General features: G+C 36.1%; 1 long non-coding RNA gene across 1 annotated transcript in view; it reads left to right on the top strand.

Annotated features, from left to right (window-relative positions):
* The window catches only part of LOC105088992 (uncharacterized), a 723,199-nt gene that overhangs the window by 645,167 nt on the left and 56,623 nt on the right, over positions 1–21,409 (top strand). The window lies entirely within an intron of this gene.

Below are 21,409 nucleotides of genomic sequence, written 5' to 3'. Positions count from 1 at the left end.
TTTGCCAAAGACATTTCTATTTTTATTTTCGTTTTAAAGATTAAAAACAACATGCCTAAAGAGTTGAAAGCCTCACTCACTGGTGGCCATACCCAGAACCTGGATTTTTCCTCTCTCCTAAGTAGAACACACCTTGGTTATCATTATTATTGTAATTATTATATGAAGAATTTCAGAGGTTTGAAACAATTGGAGGTAGCTTAATATGGCCAAAATGTACAGCTTTGATTATTAGAAAGGTTAAGAAAAATCTTCCCTATACTGACCATTAATGGAAGAATCCACAATAAACCTAGACAACTTGTTCTCAAATAGGTAACATAAAGGCATAGGTTTGGTGACTCTGAAATTATCTTAGAATGTCTTGAGAAGGACATTGGGTAAAAGTCATCCAGCTGCAAAGAAGAAAAGCCGAGCTACAGAAAACTTAAATATGCAAAAATTTAAATATCCAGAAACACTGAGTTAAAGCAGAGAAAAGAAAGCCAAAAGAGGTCACACTTTATAGTCCTAGGGGGTTTATTCTTAACATTAGCTATGATTCAAAAACAAATAAATTCAAGTCACCACAATAAGCAGATTGTCAAAATTCCAGGAGGACCATACCTCAGCACAGAATGCCTCCTGTACAGGTAGCTGGTGTGCCTCTGAGCATCTCCTGATGACTTCAACACTCTGGGTATAATGAAGTGAAAAGACATTTGCAAGATCGCCATCTCAGAGGAAACACAAAGGGCCACACAGATAGGAGGCAGCTGGACTGGCTAGCTCCTGAGGTGACAGAATTTCTTGTGTGAGCTCTGAAGGATGCCCGAGATTCTGGTGATTGTAAAATCCCAGCAAGCCATGATCTTTATCACCATCTTAATTGCTTAAAACTGAGGCTTACAACTTTACTTAGAAGCCTTTTATATAATTCTGTTAACATACTTATAAAAGCATATGTATACTTATAGCATAAATAATTTCTAATCGTGGGTTTCTTTTAGATTTTTTTTTTTAAATTTCATACTCCTGAGATCTAAAGAAAAATGTTATCAGGCTATGGGAATACCTATGAACAACTCTATTAACTATAGCTTTTATAACCATTTTTAAGAGGGCAAGATAACATCATAGGTTTAAATTCAAGGTCTCTAATCTGTCTAAAAGATTTATTGTATTGGGGGAAAATTCTGCTTGTTGCTGCATTTTAATAAAATTAATCTCTATAATTTGTATTTGGGCTCATATATATGATCTCATATATTGGATGCTGACAGAAGATGAAAATTTTAGTGGACAATAAATTACCTTTACTTTGATTTTATCCTTATATAAGGTGGCCATTACCTGGGAGAAATGGAAATAATGGAGCAGTGGTTCTGCTAAAGAAATTTTAAAGCCCAAATAATTAGAGGTAAATAGTTTACCTAAACTGAAAAAAAAACCCAGATAGTTAGCTCTTTTCCCTTTAGCAACACCTTCCTTTTTAAAGAATCAAAAATGTTTGGGTGGTTCTTTCTAAATTGAAATTTTCTTGTCCTTAATACACTCAGTGTTGCCAGAGGGCACTCTGACATAAGTCTCTCATCCAAAAGATTTGAGAAATGTCATTTGCATTTAGAGTTTGTACCTTCTTGTGTAACAAAACTCAATTATACATTAAAGTATGAAGATGTTATGCAGTGCCTGAAATAGTGATGCATTTTTATTCAAACTAAAAACATCATATAGTAACCTTACTTCTTTTAACACAAACATTCCAACACATTTACTTTAAAAAATATATAGCATATAGAGAATTTGACTATTCTTTAATAGTACTATCTACTATCTTCCCATTGTGGACTGGATTGTCCTACAAGAAAAGAAAACAACATTGTGGTATTTCTGTTCTGCACAGTAATTTCTGTCCCCAAATCTCTATGCTTTAGCAATGTCTGATTTGGAAATAGTATCGTAGAAATTCCAAAGGACTTAGTCTTTCTTAAATCTGCTATCGCATGAGTTTCAAACACGTGAAAGTTACATTGAAAGGGAAATATCAACCAAATGTGCATTGTTTATTCCTAGACTGAGTGTTTTTCTTGGATGTCTGTCTGCTGGCAAATTTTAGTGCTCTGTATTGGAAGAACTGCAAAGAATCTTAAACACATAGATTCCCAGGTTTGTGTCTGCTGGAAACCACCAGTTCTTTATTTCTACCCACCGAGTACATCCCTGTTCCTCTTTTTCTTTGAAATCAGTGTTCTGCCCTATGTAAACAGCACTCCCAGGCAAAGGAAAAAAGAAGGCACTGGCTAAGGACAGCTGTGTGAGGTCGGCAGGTTTGATTTCTTCTGAGTCCTCTCTCCTTGACTTGCAGAAAGTTGCCTTCCCCCTGTGTCTTCATGGTTGTCCCTCCATCTATGAGGTGCCTGTGTCCAAATCTTCTCTTATGAGGACACCGGTCATATTGTTATTAGGGCCAATCCACATGACTTCGTTTTACCTTAATTACCTCTTTAAGGCCCTGTCTCCAAATGAAGTCACGTTTTGAGGTACTGAAGGTTGGAACTTTATCATATGAACTCTGGGGGGCGCAATCCCATAACACCCTTGTGTCGGTTTCCTGGGGCTGCTGTAACGAATTACCATAAGCTAGGTGGCTTACAGCCACAGAAACTTGCTCTCTCACGGAAGATTCTGGAGGCTCCAAAGCAGAAAGTAAGGTATCAGCAGACTCGTGTTCCCTCTGAAGGTTCTTTTTCACGGTGTTCACTCTGAATTACTTTCCGTGACCAATTCCTAAACCACATTTCATCCTTCACTTGCACTTCTGATCTTATTTTCAGACTCAGCTTGCCCTCTGGACTTGATTTCCTTTTACTTATTCAGTGATGCAATAAATATATATTGAGCGCTTACCATTTGCCCGGCACGTACCTAGTATATTTAGGTGATCAGGATGAAGTCTCTGTTCTCACTCTGGTGTTTTTGCTTCACTCTCTTAGCAAAGTCCTTTATTTACAGGCAGCAGAAACAAAGAGGCTACTTTAAGTAGATGAAAGAAATGTATTTAAGGCTATGTCATATCTAACAATTTTTGAGAAGGCCAAAATCAGGCTTGAAATTTACTCAACCAAAAATGATGTCCAAAATCACACCCCAGAAACTGTTTCTTAGGGCAAAATTGCCATTATCACTGCTTCTAGAGCTTCTGTACTTTTTGACTTTAAAAGCTGGGTGTAGCTGCTGCCTTTTCTGGCACCCTCACTAGAATGGATCCCATACTTTCTGTGGTAGGCAGTTCCTGAAAGATTGCCAGTGATCCCCACCTCCTGGTATTCACATCCTTATGTAACACCTTCCCCGGTGTAAGCAGAACTGAATGACTTGCTTCTAATGAATAGAATGTGGCCAGTGTGATGAGATGTTACTTCCGTGATAAAGTCATTAAAGATGTGACTTCTTTCTTGACTGCATTTTCTTTCTCTCTCTAGTTCTTGTTTGCTTGCTCTGCTGAAGCAAGTCACCAAGTTGTGAGCTGTCCCCATACGAGGCACATGTGGCAAGGTATTGAGAGCGGCCTCCAGCAAACAGGCAGTAAGGAACAGAGGTCCACAGTCAAACAGCCCATGAGGAAACAAATCCTAACCAATAACTCTACGGCAGAGCTTAGGAAGAGGACCTCCCCACTCGAGCTTTGAGATGGCTGTAGCCCAAGGATTCCTTGGTTGCAGCCTCGAGGGAGATCCTAAAGCAGAAGGCCCAGCTAAGCTGTGCCTGGAGTCTGGACCCACAGAAACTCAGATAATATGTTTTAAACTACTAAATTATCGTAAAATTTGATATGCAGCAATAAATAACTAAGATGTCACCCATATTGCCAGCGGCAGATTCAAAATCTGATAAGAAAGCATCCAGCTGGCTGGACCAAGATCATACACTTGTATCCCAGCTGCAGGGAGGCAAGCAGCCAGCATTTTCAGCTTTTATAGTTGGACGTGGCTTCTTTCTCCCAACAAGACACATACAGGGATTTTCCCAAATATAGAAACGACGTTCGTATTCTGGTCATTTAAAACCAGTAAGTATTGTCCCCTGTGATGCCTGCATGGTCAGAGAACCAGCCCAGATCATGGTCCGGTAAGGAGCCAATGCCTTGCCTTCGTTTGCAAATGTTTAGAACATAGCATTTTTCCTTTGTGACTGTCTTGTGTAGGCAATTCTCTCATCCTGTTCTCTCTCAACTCCTGGGATAGGTGGAACCCAGAAAGAGCTGGAGAAGTATTCTGTTTGGGCTGCTTATGTAGTCCTAGGGTATGATTTTAAATTAAACCATGTGAATTATTGGGAAGAATTTAATTTTGACATACAATTTCATGGATCCCCACAGTTTTGATCTAGCTGAGATAAGAATAGAATAAGCCTCTGAAATACCAACAGGATTTGCTTTTTTCCCACGAAACACTTTCCAATAGAAACCCTTTCAGGTATCTCCAATAGTAATAAAGTTGTTACAAATCTAACAGAGACCTCCTAAGTCACAATAATCCTCCCTAACACCAAAACCACAGACCTCAGAGCAGAGGAGAGAGGAGTAAAGACACCCTGCACACGGAGCTCAGCAGGAAGAGACTCCAAGTTCATGACTTCAAGTTCATGACTACCAGAGAGCCTGAAGAGTAGACAAGTCCATTAATATGTGAACTACTTTAAGAATGGAAGATGCATCCCACTGTAGAGGGCAGGTTCATTGCAGAACCCACAGGTTACAGGGAGAAAACCACATCACCAGAGACCACAGGAATCCCTGCGAGCAGAGTAACCAGTATTTCTTCAGTACCTACTCTCACGGCACTAGACACGGCCGACAGAGCGATGGCAAGGATGACTAAAGCACACACTGCTTTCAAGAAGTGCGCAGGGTCTCGTGGAAAACAAAGAGGAAACCAAGGAAAAGACATAACGTCATGACAATAATGAGACCGCGAGAACACAGAGAGCAGGACATCGTTGTGTGCCCCTTACCATTTTATGCAGAATGCTGGGGGCCTATTTATTTTCCCCTTTCTTTATAAACCTCTTATTAATTCAGTGTGGTCAAAGGATTTGCAACTGATGAGAACTGTATTATCCAGAAGGATGAGTCCCCTGATTTTTTTTGAGGGGAGTGTGAAGTGTGAGACAGGCAAATTATGGCAGCCCTCCAAAAGTTGGCCCCAGAAGATGATTTCACACTTGGGTACCTGGGTACAAAGGGTTATGTAAAATTTCCACATAATAGGAATCACTTGTTATGTTTTATTTTTATTCAATGATTATTACTCCTGTGATGCCTCTCTCTGCCCTTGAATAAACCTCAGTAAGTTAATTAATAATGACTTTTTCCATGCATTTTCACTACTACACATCATTATGTGAAACGCTGTCCTTTCTCTCTAACCAAAGTCTATACAATTCTTCCTAGCAAATTTGAATATACCAGTGATAGCAAAACAATTCAGAGGAATGAATGGATCCACAAATTGCATAGTGCATTGGGGAAAAATCATGATTGATAGAAAAAAAAATTTATTGTTCACCAATGTGTAATTTAAGAGTGGTTCATGTACAATTTCCTTCATTATCTTGGCAGGCAAGATTGTAATAAGTCTGTAATTAGTGATATTAGTGAGATACATTTTTCAAAACGATGGGCATACATAGGCATTTGTGCAAAAGTAAATTTAGGTAATTTTAGTCAGGAAGTTGAGCAGCTACAGATTCTAGTATGTTAAGATTTCATGCAAATAAGTAATCATTAAGAGAAATGTTTTCTAAATGGTAGGCTATCATCTTTCTCTTGAGGACTATGATAATAGCAAAGAAAAATTATGCTGAAAACATATCTCTGTTTGAATTCTATCACATCCTGTTTTCGAGGAGGTGGATTGCTAATTGACTATGGGTTCTCAGTGGCATCAGCGTTACTTGACATCACTGCTTGTGAGTCTGTTTCCCAGACCAGAGGCAAACCAATTAGGACTTAATTTCTGTAGATCGGAGATACACCCCTAAAATCTACAATTATATTTGCAACTGTTCATTTATATTTACTCTTCAAAAATGGAAATGTTTCGATGTACCAAACTGGCCACCTCAAATAATACTTGAGCATATTTACTTTTTTTAAATTGAAGTACAATCAGTTACAATGTATCAATTTCTGGTGTACAGCACAATGTCCCAGTCATGCATAAACATACATACATTCGTTTCATATTCTCTTTCATTAAAGGTTATTACAAGATATTGACTATAGCTCCTTGTGCTATATAGAAGAAATTTGTTTTTTTTAACCTATTTTTATATATAGTGGCTAACATTTGCAAATCTCAAACTCCCAAATTTATCCCTTCCCACCCCCTTTCCCCCAGTAACCATAGATTGTTTACTATGCCTGCAAGTCTGTTTCTGTTTTGAAGGTGAGTTCATTAGTGTCCTCTTTTTTTCTTTTTTTTAGATTCCACATACAAGTGATATCATATGGTATTTTTCTTTCTCTTTCTTCACTTAGAATGATGATCTCTAGGTCCATCCATGTTGCTGCAAATGGCATTATTTTATTTTTTTTTAATGGCTGAGTATTATTCCAGTGTATAAATATACCACAATTTCTTTATCCAGTCATCTGTCAACGGACATTTAGGTTGTTTCCATGTCTTGGCTGTTGTATAATATGGTGCTACTGTGAACACTGGGGTTCATGTATCTTTTCAAATTAGAGTTCCCTTTACATATATATTCAGGAGAGGGATTGCTGGGTCATACAGTAGTTCTATTTTTAGTTTTTTGAGAAATCTCCATACTGTTTTCCACAGTGGCTGCACCAGTTTCCATTCCTACCAATAGTGTAGGAGGGTTCCCTTTTCTCCACATCCTCACCAACGTTTGTTGTTTGTGTTCCTTTTGATGATGGCCATTCTGACAGATGTGAAGTGATACCTTATTGTGGCTGTGATTTGCATTTCCCTGGTAATTTGGGATTTTGAGCATCTTTTCATGTGCCTGTTGGCCATCTGCATTTCCTCTTTGGAAAAATGTCTATTCAGTTCTTCTGCCCATTTTAAAACTGTGTTATTTGGGGTTTTTTGATATTGAGTTATATGAGCTATTTGTATATGTTGGATATTAATCCTTTATTGGTCATATCGTTTGTAGATATCTCCTCCCATTCAGCAGGTTGTCTTTTGTTTTGTTGATGGTTTCCTTTGCTGTGCAAAAGCTTTTAAGTTTAATTAGGTACCATTTGTTTATGGTCTAATTTATGGTCTATGGTCTAATTTTAATTAAAATAAATTTTGGCATCCTTATTAATGGAAGAATATTATTAGAGTTAGCATCTAGCCTGTTGATCATGAGGACTGTGAACTAGTGAGAAAACAACAGGATAATTCTACTATATTTTCAGCTCTTTAAATAAAGCTATTTAAATTCTTTCAAAGTGTTCATTTAATTTTCAAGGGACTCATCTAGGCTTCATAATCCACTTTTTTTTTAAAGCAAATACAGTACATTTAAACCAAATCCCTGAAGCATCCCTTTTACATACCACCTGTATTTTTAAATGGTTCGAACATTCTGCTTCACATTAGAATAGTTTCTTGTATAAAAGTCTTCCTCCTGTGGTGCTGCATAAAACATAATTTCTTCATAAAACTCCTGATTTTTCCAACTACATCTATCTAGGGAGGCAAATTACAGCTAGGTGAGGATGTACAGATTAAGGATTCTTTCCAGTTTCCAACAGGCAATGAGAAGGCAAAGTCATTCAAGTAGTCACATATGTTATGTTTTAATTTCACCATGTGGTTCCTAATACTGTGGTGCAAATGCTGATTCTACTGTTCTTCATCTGAAAGCTCTACAGTCAAGCAATCTGCAGTTACTTATTTACTCAGCGCCTTCTACATATAAGCAGCGTGTTAAGGGTTGTGAAAGGTAAAACAATTTGAAAGTAGGATGCCTGCCAAAAGTTATTCGTTAAAATAAGAACTGAAATTACAGAGCTATATGTGATTAGTCCAAAATATATTTGGTTCAGGAAACAACTGCGGTGGGAGGTCCGATGATGCAGAGTTCACTGTGAGCTAGAGGGAAAGGAAAAAGCTGCTCTGGGGAAGTGGCATCTGATTCTGGAAACAGAAACTTCAGAAACAGAAGTAAGACTTCGACAGGTAGAAAGGACTTGAGAAATCATTGAGAGAGCACTCCAGCTGGGGAAACAGCTGTCAAATGACAGAGGCAGGGGATTTAAATAAACATGTGGGGGCCAGTGAGAGGCTAATGAAGAGAAGTACTTGGAAAGTAAGGCTGGAAAAATATGTCAGAAGCATATTTTATGGAATGTAAATAATAACTTAGGAAGTTTGCACCATGGTTTATAGCTCTCTGTGACCACCTGTCTCTCAAAGACACAGGGGAACAGAATGATTTGGGAAATGTAACTAGCTAATTCTAAAATATATATCAAAATCTCAGAGACCTAGAGTAGCCAAGGTAATCTGGAGGAAGAAAAACAAAGTTGGAGGATTTACACCACCAAGTATCAAGACTTACTATAAAAGACACAGAAATGAAGTGTTGTATTGGCCCCAAAACAAATAGTCAAATGGATTAGCACAAAGACCCTAGAAACAGACCTGTACACCCGATATACAGCAGCAATACCAATGCAATTCATTAAAATGTGCTGCAGCAAAAGGATATCTGTATAGAAATTTTTAACAATATGAACCTTGATTCTGAATTTATATCACACAAAAATTTGAGATGAATGACAGATGGTTAATGTGAAAGGTAAATTTTTATGTAAGTAAATAAATAAATCAGCAATGCAATGTTTAAAAAATGGGCATAGTGCTTCAACAGTCACCACAGAAAGGATATCCAAATGTCCAAGATGAATATAAAATGATTTTCAATTTTGTTAGCCATCATGGCAAATTAAAATAATAATCTCATGTCAGATTAGTTAAAACTCAAACAATGGCCAATATCAAGTGTTGAGAAGGGAGTGGCATAATTGGGACTTGGACATTTGCTAGGTGGGAGTGTAAATTCTCTCAACCGCTTATGAAACATTTGACACTATCTAACAAAAGCTAAACATACATTCACCCTTTAACTCAGTAATTCCACTCCTAACTGTGACTCAACAATTCTACTCCTAGATTGGGAGAAATTCTTATATAAATGTTCCCAAAGCTGTGGACAAGATAGTTCATAGCAGTATTGTTCCTAATGGTTCTTAACTGTAAATAACCCAAATACTATTCATTGTAGAATAAATAAATTATGGACAATATATACAGTATCATAATGTAGAACCGTGAAATTAAATGCAGCTCCATTGAATACCATGGCTGGTTCTCTTGAAAATACTATTGAATAAAAAATGTAAGTTGAAGGATACCCATGATGTTACTCCATTTATATAAATTTCAGAAACATGAAAAACTAAACATGTTGTTCAGGGGAAAAAAAACCACGATGTAAAACAATTTTTAAAATGACAAAAATGACTAACACAAAATTCACAGCAGTGGTTACCTTGAGGAGGGAGGGAAGGAGGAGATTGATTCCGGGGTACACGGAGGGTATCTAGTTAAAGGAAGCACTTTTATTCTTAAATTGGGTCAAAGGTACATGGATATTACGCAAATATTTTATAAATATCATATTTTACTACTCAACATCTAATAAAAATATTTTTAAACTGTAATAGGAAAAAAAATTATGTAATTTAAGAAAGTTGTAAACCTGCAGTTTAAAAAGGCTTTTGTCCCAAGAGGGGAAAAAAAAATCATGTAGCAATCGACACTGTCATATCCTAGATAAATTAGATAAATAATAGAAAAAGAAAAACAATATTTTAGGCAGAAAATGCTAGTCAGCTTCAGAGGAAAAATTCCTATTGACATCATTTTTCTCCATAGGAACATCCAATTTTAGAATTCTTTATAGTAATGCATACAAATTACTAAATAAAAGATAATGTGCTCCAAGAATATTCCATATAAGCAAGGTTTAACACAATATAAGAAAAACGTATATATTTTGAAGTATACAATAACGTGTAGAATCCAGTTCTTAGGATTATTGCTTGATGATGACATCCAGCCATCCATAATGTGAATCAAAACACTGTGAGAATTGATAAGCTCTGGCAAAAAAAATAAAGATGAGTATTTACTACTAAATCCATTTAAATATGAAAATAAGAGGAAATAACTCTGTGAAATGTGTTATCATGCAAATGTTTCAAACCTTAATAGAAATAATGATAAAATGAAGAGATTTGGGGAAATTGAGGATAAAGGTAAAAAATAAAATTTCTCATCATTTTTAGTATGGAAATAAATAGTGTCTAAAATTCAAACATACTTAAAATGGTAGTTTCAACTTTGCAATGTTTGTCATAATCATATTTCATTTTCTTAGTGGAATCTTTTAGAAAATAATTTATTTTCTGTGTAAAAACATTTGTCAAGAGTTCTAGTTTCTTTTGCTTTATTTCAGAATCCTTTTATTATTTTCAACTTTATAAAATAAAGTTCAGGATTCATAAGCTAAGATACCCATGAAGAATCATTACAATGTTTTTATAAAATATTTTCTAATTCTTTTTCTATCTACATATACACAGAACTATCTTTAAAAATTATATAGTATTTAAGGTACTTCTTTTCTGAATGGTGGAATTTATGAGTTTTTCTTTCTGTTTTTGCCCTAGCTCTATTAAGTAATATATTTAAGAGTGGATATCATCTTTCCATAAGCAACAGTCACACTTTAAAAAAAGGACATACATATTGAACCAATAATTCTTTCAGAAATTTATCTTATAGAATTCCGTACTGAACACAATTTTAAAAGAGCCCCAAAAGGTTTGCTTGTTTCTGGTGAGGACACCCCTGCCTGTTCCACCCTACCCTTATAGTCCTGTGTTATCCTAATATGAAACCAAACACATGACAGGAAAAGAAAATTACAGACCATTGTTCCTAAGGAAGAGGGACAATGTGAGAAATGATGATGTGCATTTACTAGTAGAATAGTCACACCATGTCCTACCTTTCAGTTTGCATCTACTCAACAAGAAGTGCATGCTTTCTAAATACTCCTCCTCATTCCTATTCTAATCCTCATGTGGTCCTATACATGCCTTTATCTACTCCCGTTGCATCCTCTCTCTGACTCACACAAAACCTTCCACTGAGACGTAGTCAGCATCTCAGAGTCAACTCATCAGCAACACCTGCTTCCTCAACCTCTCACCTGCAAGTTCCTGCTATAGTTGAAATCTGTTTCTTTCCTAGAGACATAATTACTCCTGCAGTCTTCTAAAATAATGACACTTTCCTCTCAAACACATCTTATACCATGCATCTTGGATGGCATCTAATTGTCATTTCTAGATCATTCTATAAACAACAAATTGCCTTGAAGCCAATGGAATCAGGTTTCTCCACCTACTCCTCAATCTTTATTCAATGATTTTTTTTTCCTGCCAGTATCCTTCTTCCTTTAAAGATATTAGCACTGACTCATTGCTTTTCTTCTCACCATTTTTCTAGTCCTCATTTGAAGTAATTCAGTAGTTATTTAAATCAGATGGCTTCACTTGTGAATTATAACAACCATTTAACAACCTTCTCAAATTCTTCCGAAAAATAAAAGCGAGAACACTTCCTAACTTATTCTACAAATCCGGCTTTACCTTGATACCAAAGTCAGACAAAGACAACACAAAAAAGGAAACTGCAGACCAATACCCTTTAGGACTATTGATGCAGAAATCCTCAACAAAATACTTTTAAACGAAATTCAATAGCACATTAAAGGATCATACACTCTGACCCAATGAGATTTATTCTTGGAATCCAAAGGTGATTCAATACACAAAAATTAATCAACGTAATACACTATGTTAACAGAATGAAGAATGAAAACCACATGATCATCTCAGTTGATGCAGAGAGAACATCTGACAAAATTCAACACCCTTTCATGATAAGAACACCCAAGAAACTAGTAATAAAACAAAACTACCTCAACATAATAAAGGCTGTATATGAAAACCAACAACTAACATTATACTCAATGGTGAAAGACTGAAAGCTTTTCCTCTAAGATTAGGAACAAGACAAGGAATCCTCTTTTGCCACTGCTATTCAACATAATATTAAAATTTCAAGCCACTGCAATTAGGTTAAAAAAATTAATAAAAGGAATTTACATCAGAAAAGAATAAGTAGTTATCTCTGTTTGCAGATGACATGAGCCATAGAAAACCGTAAAGACGACGTAAGTTAAAAACTTTTTGAAGTTAATAAACTAATTCAACAAAACTGTAGGATAAAAAAATTAATGCACAAAAATCTGCTGGTTTTTTATACAGTAAAAATGAGCAATCTGAAAAAGAAGTTAAGAAAAATAATTCCATTTACAGTAACATCTAAATGAATAAAATACTTAAGAATAAACTTAACTAAGGAGTCAGAAGACTTACGCTCTGAAAACTATAAAAGGTTCCTAAGAAAAATTAAGATGGCACAAATAAATGGAAACACATCCCATGTTCATAGTTGCAAGACTTAATATTATTAAGATGTCAATACTATCCAGTGATCTACAAATTCAATACCATCCCTATCAATATGCCAACATTTTTTGCAGGCATAGAAAAATTCATCCTAAAATTCACATAGAATAGTGAGGGACCCCAGGTAGCCAGAAAATTCCTGAAAAAGAAAAATGAATATGGAGATTTCACATTTCCTGATTTCAAACTTACTACAAATCTATAGTAAATAAAACAGTGTCGTACTGCCATAAAGACAGACAAATAAATCAGTGAAATAGAATAAAGAGCCTAGAAACACCCTTGAAAATGTGATCAAATAATTTTCAACGAAAGTGTCAAGACCATTAAATGGCAGTATTTTCACTAATTGTATTGGGAAAATATATCCACATGCAAAAAAATAACGTTTGGATCTTTGATCCACTTTGAGTTAATTTTTGTATATGGTTTTAAAAAAAAGATAATAGTCTTGGAACCATCTCTTCTTGAACCAGTGAATTAGTGTGCAAGCTAAAACTAATCCTAGAAAATGTCTCTATGTTTTTCTAGGATGAGGGCATCTTCTGTAAGTAATTCATGTTTTCCTTTTTTTTTAAATCATGCTTATTATGATCCTGTTCACTGGTGATTTGGGGGGTTTTTAGGTGAATAATACAAAAGGAAGATACTGTAAAATGACTAAGGAGGATATTAGTTTATAATATTAATTATTTCTTTATGAGAGATTCTTTATATGGGTTCCATTCATATATAGCTATGTATATATAACTATATATATAAAATCATATATGTCTACAATTATAGTGCCCTGAGAAGTCTTGCCATGTTTCTCTACGTGATCTCTATTTATGGTTTTCTAAGCAAAAAAAAAAAAAAAAAATAACTTTTAATCAAATCAGTCAGTTCTTTTTCTGCTTAACCATATGCTTTTCCCTGTTGGAAATAATATATGCAGTGGAAACCCACTGATAACTCATCTACCAAAAATATTTTAGTCAATTTTCTCTTTGGAACCAGATAAAGTTGAAATTCATTGTAGATGGCTTCGAGTGTATTATTAGGTATTTCAGTGCTGTCTGACTTTTTGAAACTCCAAACACTTTTAATGATTAAAACCATTTTACATAATAAGAGGCTTTGTGGTGAAAATGATTGACTAGTTGCTATCTGCAAATAGCAATTTATAACCAAAAGGGGCTCTAAGATTCTGAAAATAATTGGTAGCTCATTATTTGGAATAAATTGCTGAGCCTAGCTTTTCATTTAAGTTTTAGCAAACTGCACTTACTATTAGGGTTGGCTTGGTGAATGAGTATGCTCCCTAATGTCACGCTTCCAAAATGACAGTAGAGCTATAAATGGGTGAAGATGACAAGGTTTAATAACGCAATGAACCAAAACAGTACTCATTAACAAGGTTCGCTCTCACCTTCAAAGAGCTATCTTTGCCTTAAAATGTTCTTACAAGTGGCTCGAGTACTAGTTAGCTAGGAAGGTGCTGTTTGGAACTTGATACTGAATTAGTGCGAAGTGTGACTTCAGTAAAAGTCACATAGCACTTTTTACGGTCCTAGGGCCAGAATCATCCTCTATTGCACCCAGCCTGCAGTAACCACAATCCATAGATTAAATGTGAGCAGGGACACGTAATAGGTCAGCGCTACTGCTCGGAGCATGGGGTTACACTGTCATCTTACTTGAAGGACAGCATCTGTAGTTGTGTATAAAAGGTCCCCTGAACCAGCACAGAAGGAAATGTTCAGGATGTCCAGGCATATGCAGTGCGTACTGACCTAACACAATGATAATCTTCACCGTAACCCTATGCAGAGAGCGTTATTATTCCTGGTTTAAATGTGAAGACACTGATCTTCACAGCTAATAAGGTGACTAAATAAGGATTTTAAACTGGGATTCTATGACTCTAGCATCTGCTATCTTCCCACTTAGCCATTCCATCCTTCTTAAAATATTTAGGTTTCCAAACAAAACAGATCTACCTTCTCTATGCTTCAAAGACAACATGTTAGTGGGTGATTTGATGGTCTGGTTTTGCTCCGGCAGTTCCTAAGGGCTGAGACTGCCACACGAATGAGCAGGTTGGCTTGACAGGCTCAGTAGGACGGGCCTTCTGAGCAGGTGCGCAGCCTGTGAGACGAGCCCCTTGCTGTTATTATGTGATGTGTTATTTCAGGGCAAATTTATGCCTCTCCTAGGGAGCCTTCTAGAATAATAATCTCTGACAAATGGAGATCCTGTGATACCTGGGCTCCCCGAATTGCTCCACCTGAATTGATTTTGAGTGTAAATTACAGCGCTTCTGTTAAAGAAGAATCCTGTAAATGTAGTTTCATTCCCACGTAGTAAGGGTGGGAAGATAAAACCATAATTTGTTAAGACCATCTTTCAACCATTCTGCACTTTCCCCCAAGTATTAATTTTCTTGAGAGTGGATTTGAGGATCGTGGGCTCCTCGTCCATAAAAAAATGTGTCATTGTGAAAGTTTATGTGACCAAGTCCTACAAATAACTAGAGACAGAGGTGAGGGGGCAGGCACAGCATATCAAAATAATACATTTCCATTTCTTGCATTTTTAAACGCTAGTAACAACTTTATTTTTCTTTAATTTGGAGGAAGTAAATTTCGTTGCCGTGATTTTGTGTAGACTTTTTTAAAAGTTTTTTTTTATTGAGTTATAGTCATTTTACAATGTTGTGTCAAATTCCAGTGTAGAGCACAATTTTTCAGTTATACAAGAACATACATATATTCATTGTTGTGTAGAATTATTAATAACATGTCTTATACTTTTACCTTCTCCATGGTCCTCATTCAAGGTCTCTGTTCTCTCTGTAACCAGAACCCCACCGCCTCCAGATGCTTCAAATTTTCAAAGCAAATTCCAAGGCTGATTTTTTTTCCTCTACCATTAACTAAAATGTTTCTGTGAAAATGATCATTTTGTTCTGCCTTTTTTAAAAGACAAATTAAAATATGGGAATTAAGAAAGAATAAATTAGAATAAGGCTCTCTTCACCTTCTCTCTGAATTTTTCTTTGAATAGCTTATCAGAGGAGAGGTCATTAAAAGTCTCATTAGTTGGGCAACACACATTTAATTCCCTGCACTCCCAAATGACTCTATATCATGCACTCCTTCTATAGTTAGGAAAATACCAGTAGTTTATAAATGGTTACTTATCGGTCTTGATTTATTAAAAATCTAAACAAGTACATGCATAAGGAAACCTTTCACAAAGAGAGCATCTCAGTTTTCCTTGCAGTGTATCCAGAGATCTGAGTGTTGTTCAGGACATGCCACCATGTCATATTCTTTATTCTTGGACAAACTCACTGTTTGCCCTGGTAAAAGTCAGGGTTTCTTTCTGTGCTTGTTTTCTGGTTTTTGAAGGGACTGCTGTCATTATCAGCATCTATTTGAATGCTTATTTATTTATAAAATCAAATAGGGTTTTTTAAGGAAAGTAAAATCATGTTTAGCTGATTTTTAGTATTACTGAAAAATTCATAGAGAAGGATTCTGCTTTGTTGGCCACATTGTATTTGTTCTTTCAGAAATGCAAAGAAAATACCTGATAGCATTTAAAACGATAGTATACAATGTATTTCTATTTTCTCACAGGTCTTTTTTGTTAGTGGAGGACTCCTTTCCCCTAGGCAGAAACACAGATGTAAATTCAAAGGTAGATATATGGATAGATAGATAGATAGATAGATGATAGATAGATAGATAGATAGATAGATAGATAGATAGATAGATAGACAGACAGACAGAGAGATATTAATGTTATACAGTATTGAAAAAATGAATGCTGCCCTCTGGAGGCCACCAATAGAAAATGCAAACCAAGTGACTCTCCCATCTAACAGCATGTTTAATGCTACAAGTTTGAAAATAAACTGTATCTCTTACCTTTGCAATAAATAATATCCAAAGTAGTACAACCAATAGGGCAGGGTTAGGTTGAATCTGAACTTCACCTCGTTGCATAGATTTTTGTGAGGTGAGGAGTTCTTTCCTTATAATTGACTCACTATGTCTTTCCTGGTTACCAAGGAGCACAGAAAGAAATGTGACAAAGGAAAAATAGAGGATGGGGTTGACAAAAAGTGAATTCATCTTTTTGTCTACTCAGTGTCTATTTGAAGTATATATGACTTTGTACTTGGGATGATACTTTCTGCTTTGTTGCATAAGATATGTTCCAAGCTTGTGAAGTGAAAAATGTGATTGAAAAAATAGATGAAAATGGAAGAAAAGCTGTGAATATGAAATTAGAAATATATTCTTTCTATATAGGGACAACTCTCATGAAAGTTAAAATACCATAATGAAAGAGAGAATACCTTTGCTGTTATGTAAGAGCGTGTGCACATGTATCAGTCTTGGAATATGAGATCTAGATTAGAGTAATCATAAAAATGCAAAAGTTTCCATTTTAAATATTTAGAAGCCTACAGAAATAGCCGTTAGAAGCCCAGATACCTAGAAAGTCTCTTCCCTAGAAGAGCTCTCCTCTCTTAAAAGTATCAATTTTTTAAACCCAGCAAGGGTCATTTAAAATTTCAAGTCCAAAAGAAGGCTTTCTCTTCTTTAGTTCATTTTAAGAACTTAGTATTTGTTTTACTTCCTAGACCTTCTCACACAACTCTGCAATGTTTAAAGCACCACCTATGTCACAAAGTTTTTTTTTTAATACATGCAATTAATGCCATTCTCATACCACTCTTCTAAAATAGGGTAATTTATTTTGTAAATAAAATAGTGAGAATCATTTAGGTTACTGGACTCATTTCTTTGCAAGAGTATGGTGCAGTCGGGATTAAATACAATTGTATGACTTCAAATTTTTTTCTCTTTCTACTATATGACATTTAATTTGAGGGAAAAAAAACCAATATTTTATGGATTCAAAACATGAAACATTTAAGAGAGATGGGAATTCAAGAATAAATTGTATGTAAAGCCACACTATAAACAACATATCAAATAATGGTTTTATATTCTGACAAATGAAAGATGAAAGGAAGGCAGGGGAAGAATAAAGGAAAAGAGGAGAGGTAGTGGGGAAAAAAACAGAATTTTGCTCAGTTCCACGTATTGCTTCTCATGCTTTTCATTTGTCAGAGGAAACTGCATAAATGTAGGATTTCATATATGAGGATTGTACAGGTGTTTCTGGAGTAGCAAACTCAGGTATAGAAAAAAGAATACCGTGGGAGAGTAAAAGAACCTACGGTAATAATGAGCCACCAAGGCATGGCTGTGGTTGGGTTAGAAGCAATAGTTGACTATACGAAGACATTTAATGAGAAAAAAACAGAACGCTTTATTAAAGGGCACAATTTAAAGCCATTTTCCATCTGTGTTCCCGGAAATGTGAGTTCAATCAATGAATAATTTATCCAAGGCAGATAAAGGAAAAATGCAGAATGTATTCACTTGGCCAAGATATGGAGGACAGTCAGCTGGTTACAGCTTCAGTTGCCCTGGCATCAAGGTTTAATTGAACCAGAAAGCAATTCTGAAATTTCAAAAGAAAATTATTTCTTCTATGAACTCTGTAAAATTGGACAGAAGCTTTTGAAGACATAAAACTAAATTGAGGGTAAAATGGGCTTATGAATTCAAACCATAAAGGTTATCAATTTTATCCCTACCTAGTTTAGTTAAGTAGAGAGTCATCATTTTCTTTCCACCCTGCTTCATTTTCTTTGCGTTTATATTCCTATGTCACGAATTCAATACGCAGACACTATCGCAGAATGTAGAGCATGAACAATAGTAGTATCTTGGTTCCAGCTGGAAGCCGTGATATTCCGGGACCATCTTTCTAGGAAAACTTTTCTATCAGCTGGCTTCTATAGCTTAAAAATTCATCATTAAACACTATGACTTAAAACAATAGCCATACTTTTGTCATTGGATATGCACTTCGATCTGGTTCAGCTAGAAAGTCCTTCAGCAGATCTCAGCTGGGCTCTCTCAGTCACCTATGGCAAGCTCCCTGGTTGACTGGAGCTAGCTGGTCAAAGGGGATGTTAACTAGAAAGGCTTGTCTTTATTTCAGTTGGCCTCTTAGCCCCCAGCAGGTTAGTCCAGGCTTGTACACATGGTAGTCTCACGGTCCCGAGAGAGACACATAGAAAAGTCTCTTGAGGTCAGGCTCGAAATTTGCCTAGTTTCCCTTCCATTGCATTCTTTAGTCAAATCAAGTGACGTGGGCTGCCCAGATTGAAGGGAAGAGATTCTAGCTTCTGAAGGAAGGAAAGGTTATGTGGCCATTTTTGCCTTTTCTCTACCTGCTTTGAGAAACTCTCAATTATGAAGGTATAACCATGAGATTAAATTTTATTCATAACTTAAGATATAAATTTAGTCCCCAAACATTTCTGAGTTTAACATTTCTCCCATGCTACTCCTTCTTTCTTCCAGTGGTCATTTAGTCACTTAGTCAGACACTCCCTCAAAAACCTTTGGAAGTTCCCATGGGGTGCCAAGCTATCAATTGTGATACCATTTGCTAGCTTAATTCCCTTCCACGTATGTGGTGGGTCTTCTTTTCTTTCACTTTTCATTGTCCCTAGACCCATTCCTGGAATATTAGCACAACCAAGGTCTCTATCCTTATTACTCTTTTCTTTCTTTGCATTTTCTCCATGGCTTCAGGTACACCACCACATCCTCCTCATCCGCTGCCTGAATTACTGTCGTAGCCTCTTCCTGCATACCTCTTATTTTTAACCCTTCCTTATTTTTCTCCGTGGCTGAAATGCTTGGAATAAATACATCAACTGTAATTCTTAATAACCTTCTTTTTTTTTTTTTTCTGTGATTTTCAAGATAGAGATCAAACATTTGGAACACAAGCATAATTATGCTCTAATCTGTTTTTTACTTAAATCTTCAAAATCATCTCTGCTAAAACCCACATATGTCATTATTTTCAAGTACTTAACATTTCTGCAGTAGCCTTTGCTCTCTCATGATTTAGAAATTAATTTGTTGCTTACTGGAATGTTTTTCTGTCACATCTTTTTAACCGACCTAGCTTCTACTCTTCCTAATTCCAGGTTCCACATGTGTCAGTCACTCCCAAGAAGACAGCTTGATAACTGAGTTACGTACCATTATGGGGGCTTGATGAACCCTGTGCTCATCAGCTATAACAAATCACACTCTGTTACAAAGTGTTGACTGGTTTTTCCCTCTGTCTCTCACATGAGCATGTCAACTGAGAGAAGGATATTGATATTTGTTTCTGAGCCTTTAGTCCTGACCATTGTACTTTGGTATATAGGATGACACTCAGCAGGTATTCAAAATAATTAGGTGGGAGAAAAATGTGTGCCCTCTCAGAAAAGGAAAGCTGATGTATCAGTTACTTAATACTCTAACAGTGCTGTGTAACAAGAAACCACAAATCCTAGTGGTGGAAAACATTTACATTTATTTTTGTTCTGAGTCTATGGATCAATCAGTGTTTCATCTGATACAAAGAGCTGTGACTGATCTTGAGTAGTTTAGCTCAGTACTTGCAGTTAGTTTGTAGGTTGTGTAGGGACTGGCTGAGAATACCCATTCCTCTTCAATGTGGTCTCTAATCCTCCCATTGGCTAGTCCAGGTTTAATACCCCTGGCAGATGCAGGCATCCACTAGAGTTCCTAGGCTTAGAACTGGCAAACATCTCTTCTGCTTCATTCTATTGGTCAAAGCAAGTCATAAGCCCAGCACAGAGTCAAGGAGTGGAGAAATCACTCTAGCTCTTGGTGAGGGCAGCAGCAAAATCATACTACAAAGAGCATGGATATAGCAAGGCCATTAACTGGGTCTATCAAGGCAATCAATTTAGCATACCCAACCTACAGGGAATTATGCTAATTTACATTATTACCCACATCATTCAATAGTATGCTACTAACTCTCTCATAAACGTATGAAGAAATACAGTTCCAAAGTAGACATCATATTTGTTCAAACTGCTTTAGTTTGAAATAAAAGTTTCTAATGAAAAGGGATTTTGGAAGTGAAACAATCATTTAAACCCTGAGCATCACAGCTCCAACAATAAAGAAATTATAAAATAAAGATGCTAATGAAACAAAGAGAAGAAAGGAATGAGTGGGAGGAAGAGATAATGACTCAACAGAGCCAAACAGCTAAACTGTAGCAATCAAAGCAAATAGCAAGAAAAGAAAAGGCACTGATTAAATTCAACCTCTCTGCTCCCAAATAATATGTATGCTGCATCATTTTCAACAGTGTGGTAAAGACCTAAGTTAGAGCACAGCAAGTATTATCAATTCTATTTTCATTACTATTGAAAGAGAGTTGAATTTTCTTGATCAATTAGGAAAAAATTATTCCTGTTAAAGTACAATGTGTACAACTATATATGTCACTTGAATCTATCCTGTCCTTGCTCTGGCCTTGAAGTCTTGGAAGAAAACTATTAAGGTGCACATTCAGTTTGGCAGAAAGCAAAACGATATACCCTTAGAGCCTCAGTTTCCTGGATCAAAGGACCAGTTCTCTGCTTAAGGACAGTTTCCATGGTGTTACGGAAAAGCCAAAGCTGAGTGTCAGAAACATGAAATCATTAGCTGAAGAATCTATGATGAAGATGGCCTTAACAGTTCCCTCAACCTACCTGTACTTTAGAAAGGCTTCTTCCTGCCTCCGGGTCCCTGACCGCTGTTTCACCCAGGCCCTTAAAGAATCCAGATGGCCTAACTACAGAGGCCCCTCTGCTCTCTTTTCTTAGAGCATTTGCTTTCAAAAACATATAAT

This window comes from Camelus dromedarius, chromosome 28, assembly GCF_036321535.1.
Source record: "Camelus dromedarius isolate mCamDro1 chromosome 28, mCamDro1.pat, whole genome shotgun sequence".
NCBI classification, from domain to species: Eukaryota; Metazoa; Chordata; class Mammalia; order Artiodactyla; family Camelidae; genus Camelus; species Camelus dromedarius.
Note: the sequence above shows the minus strand (reverse complement) of the source record. Positions and strands in the feature narration are given on the sequence as shown.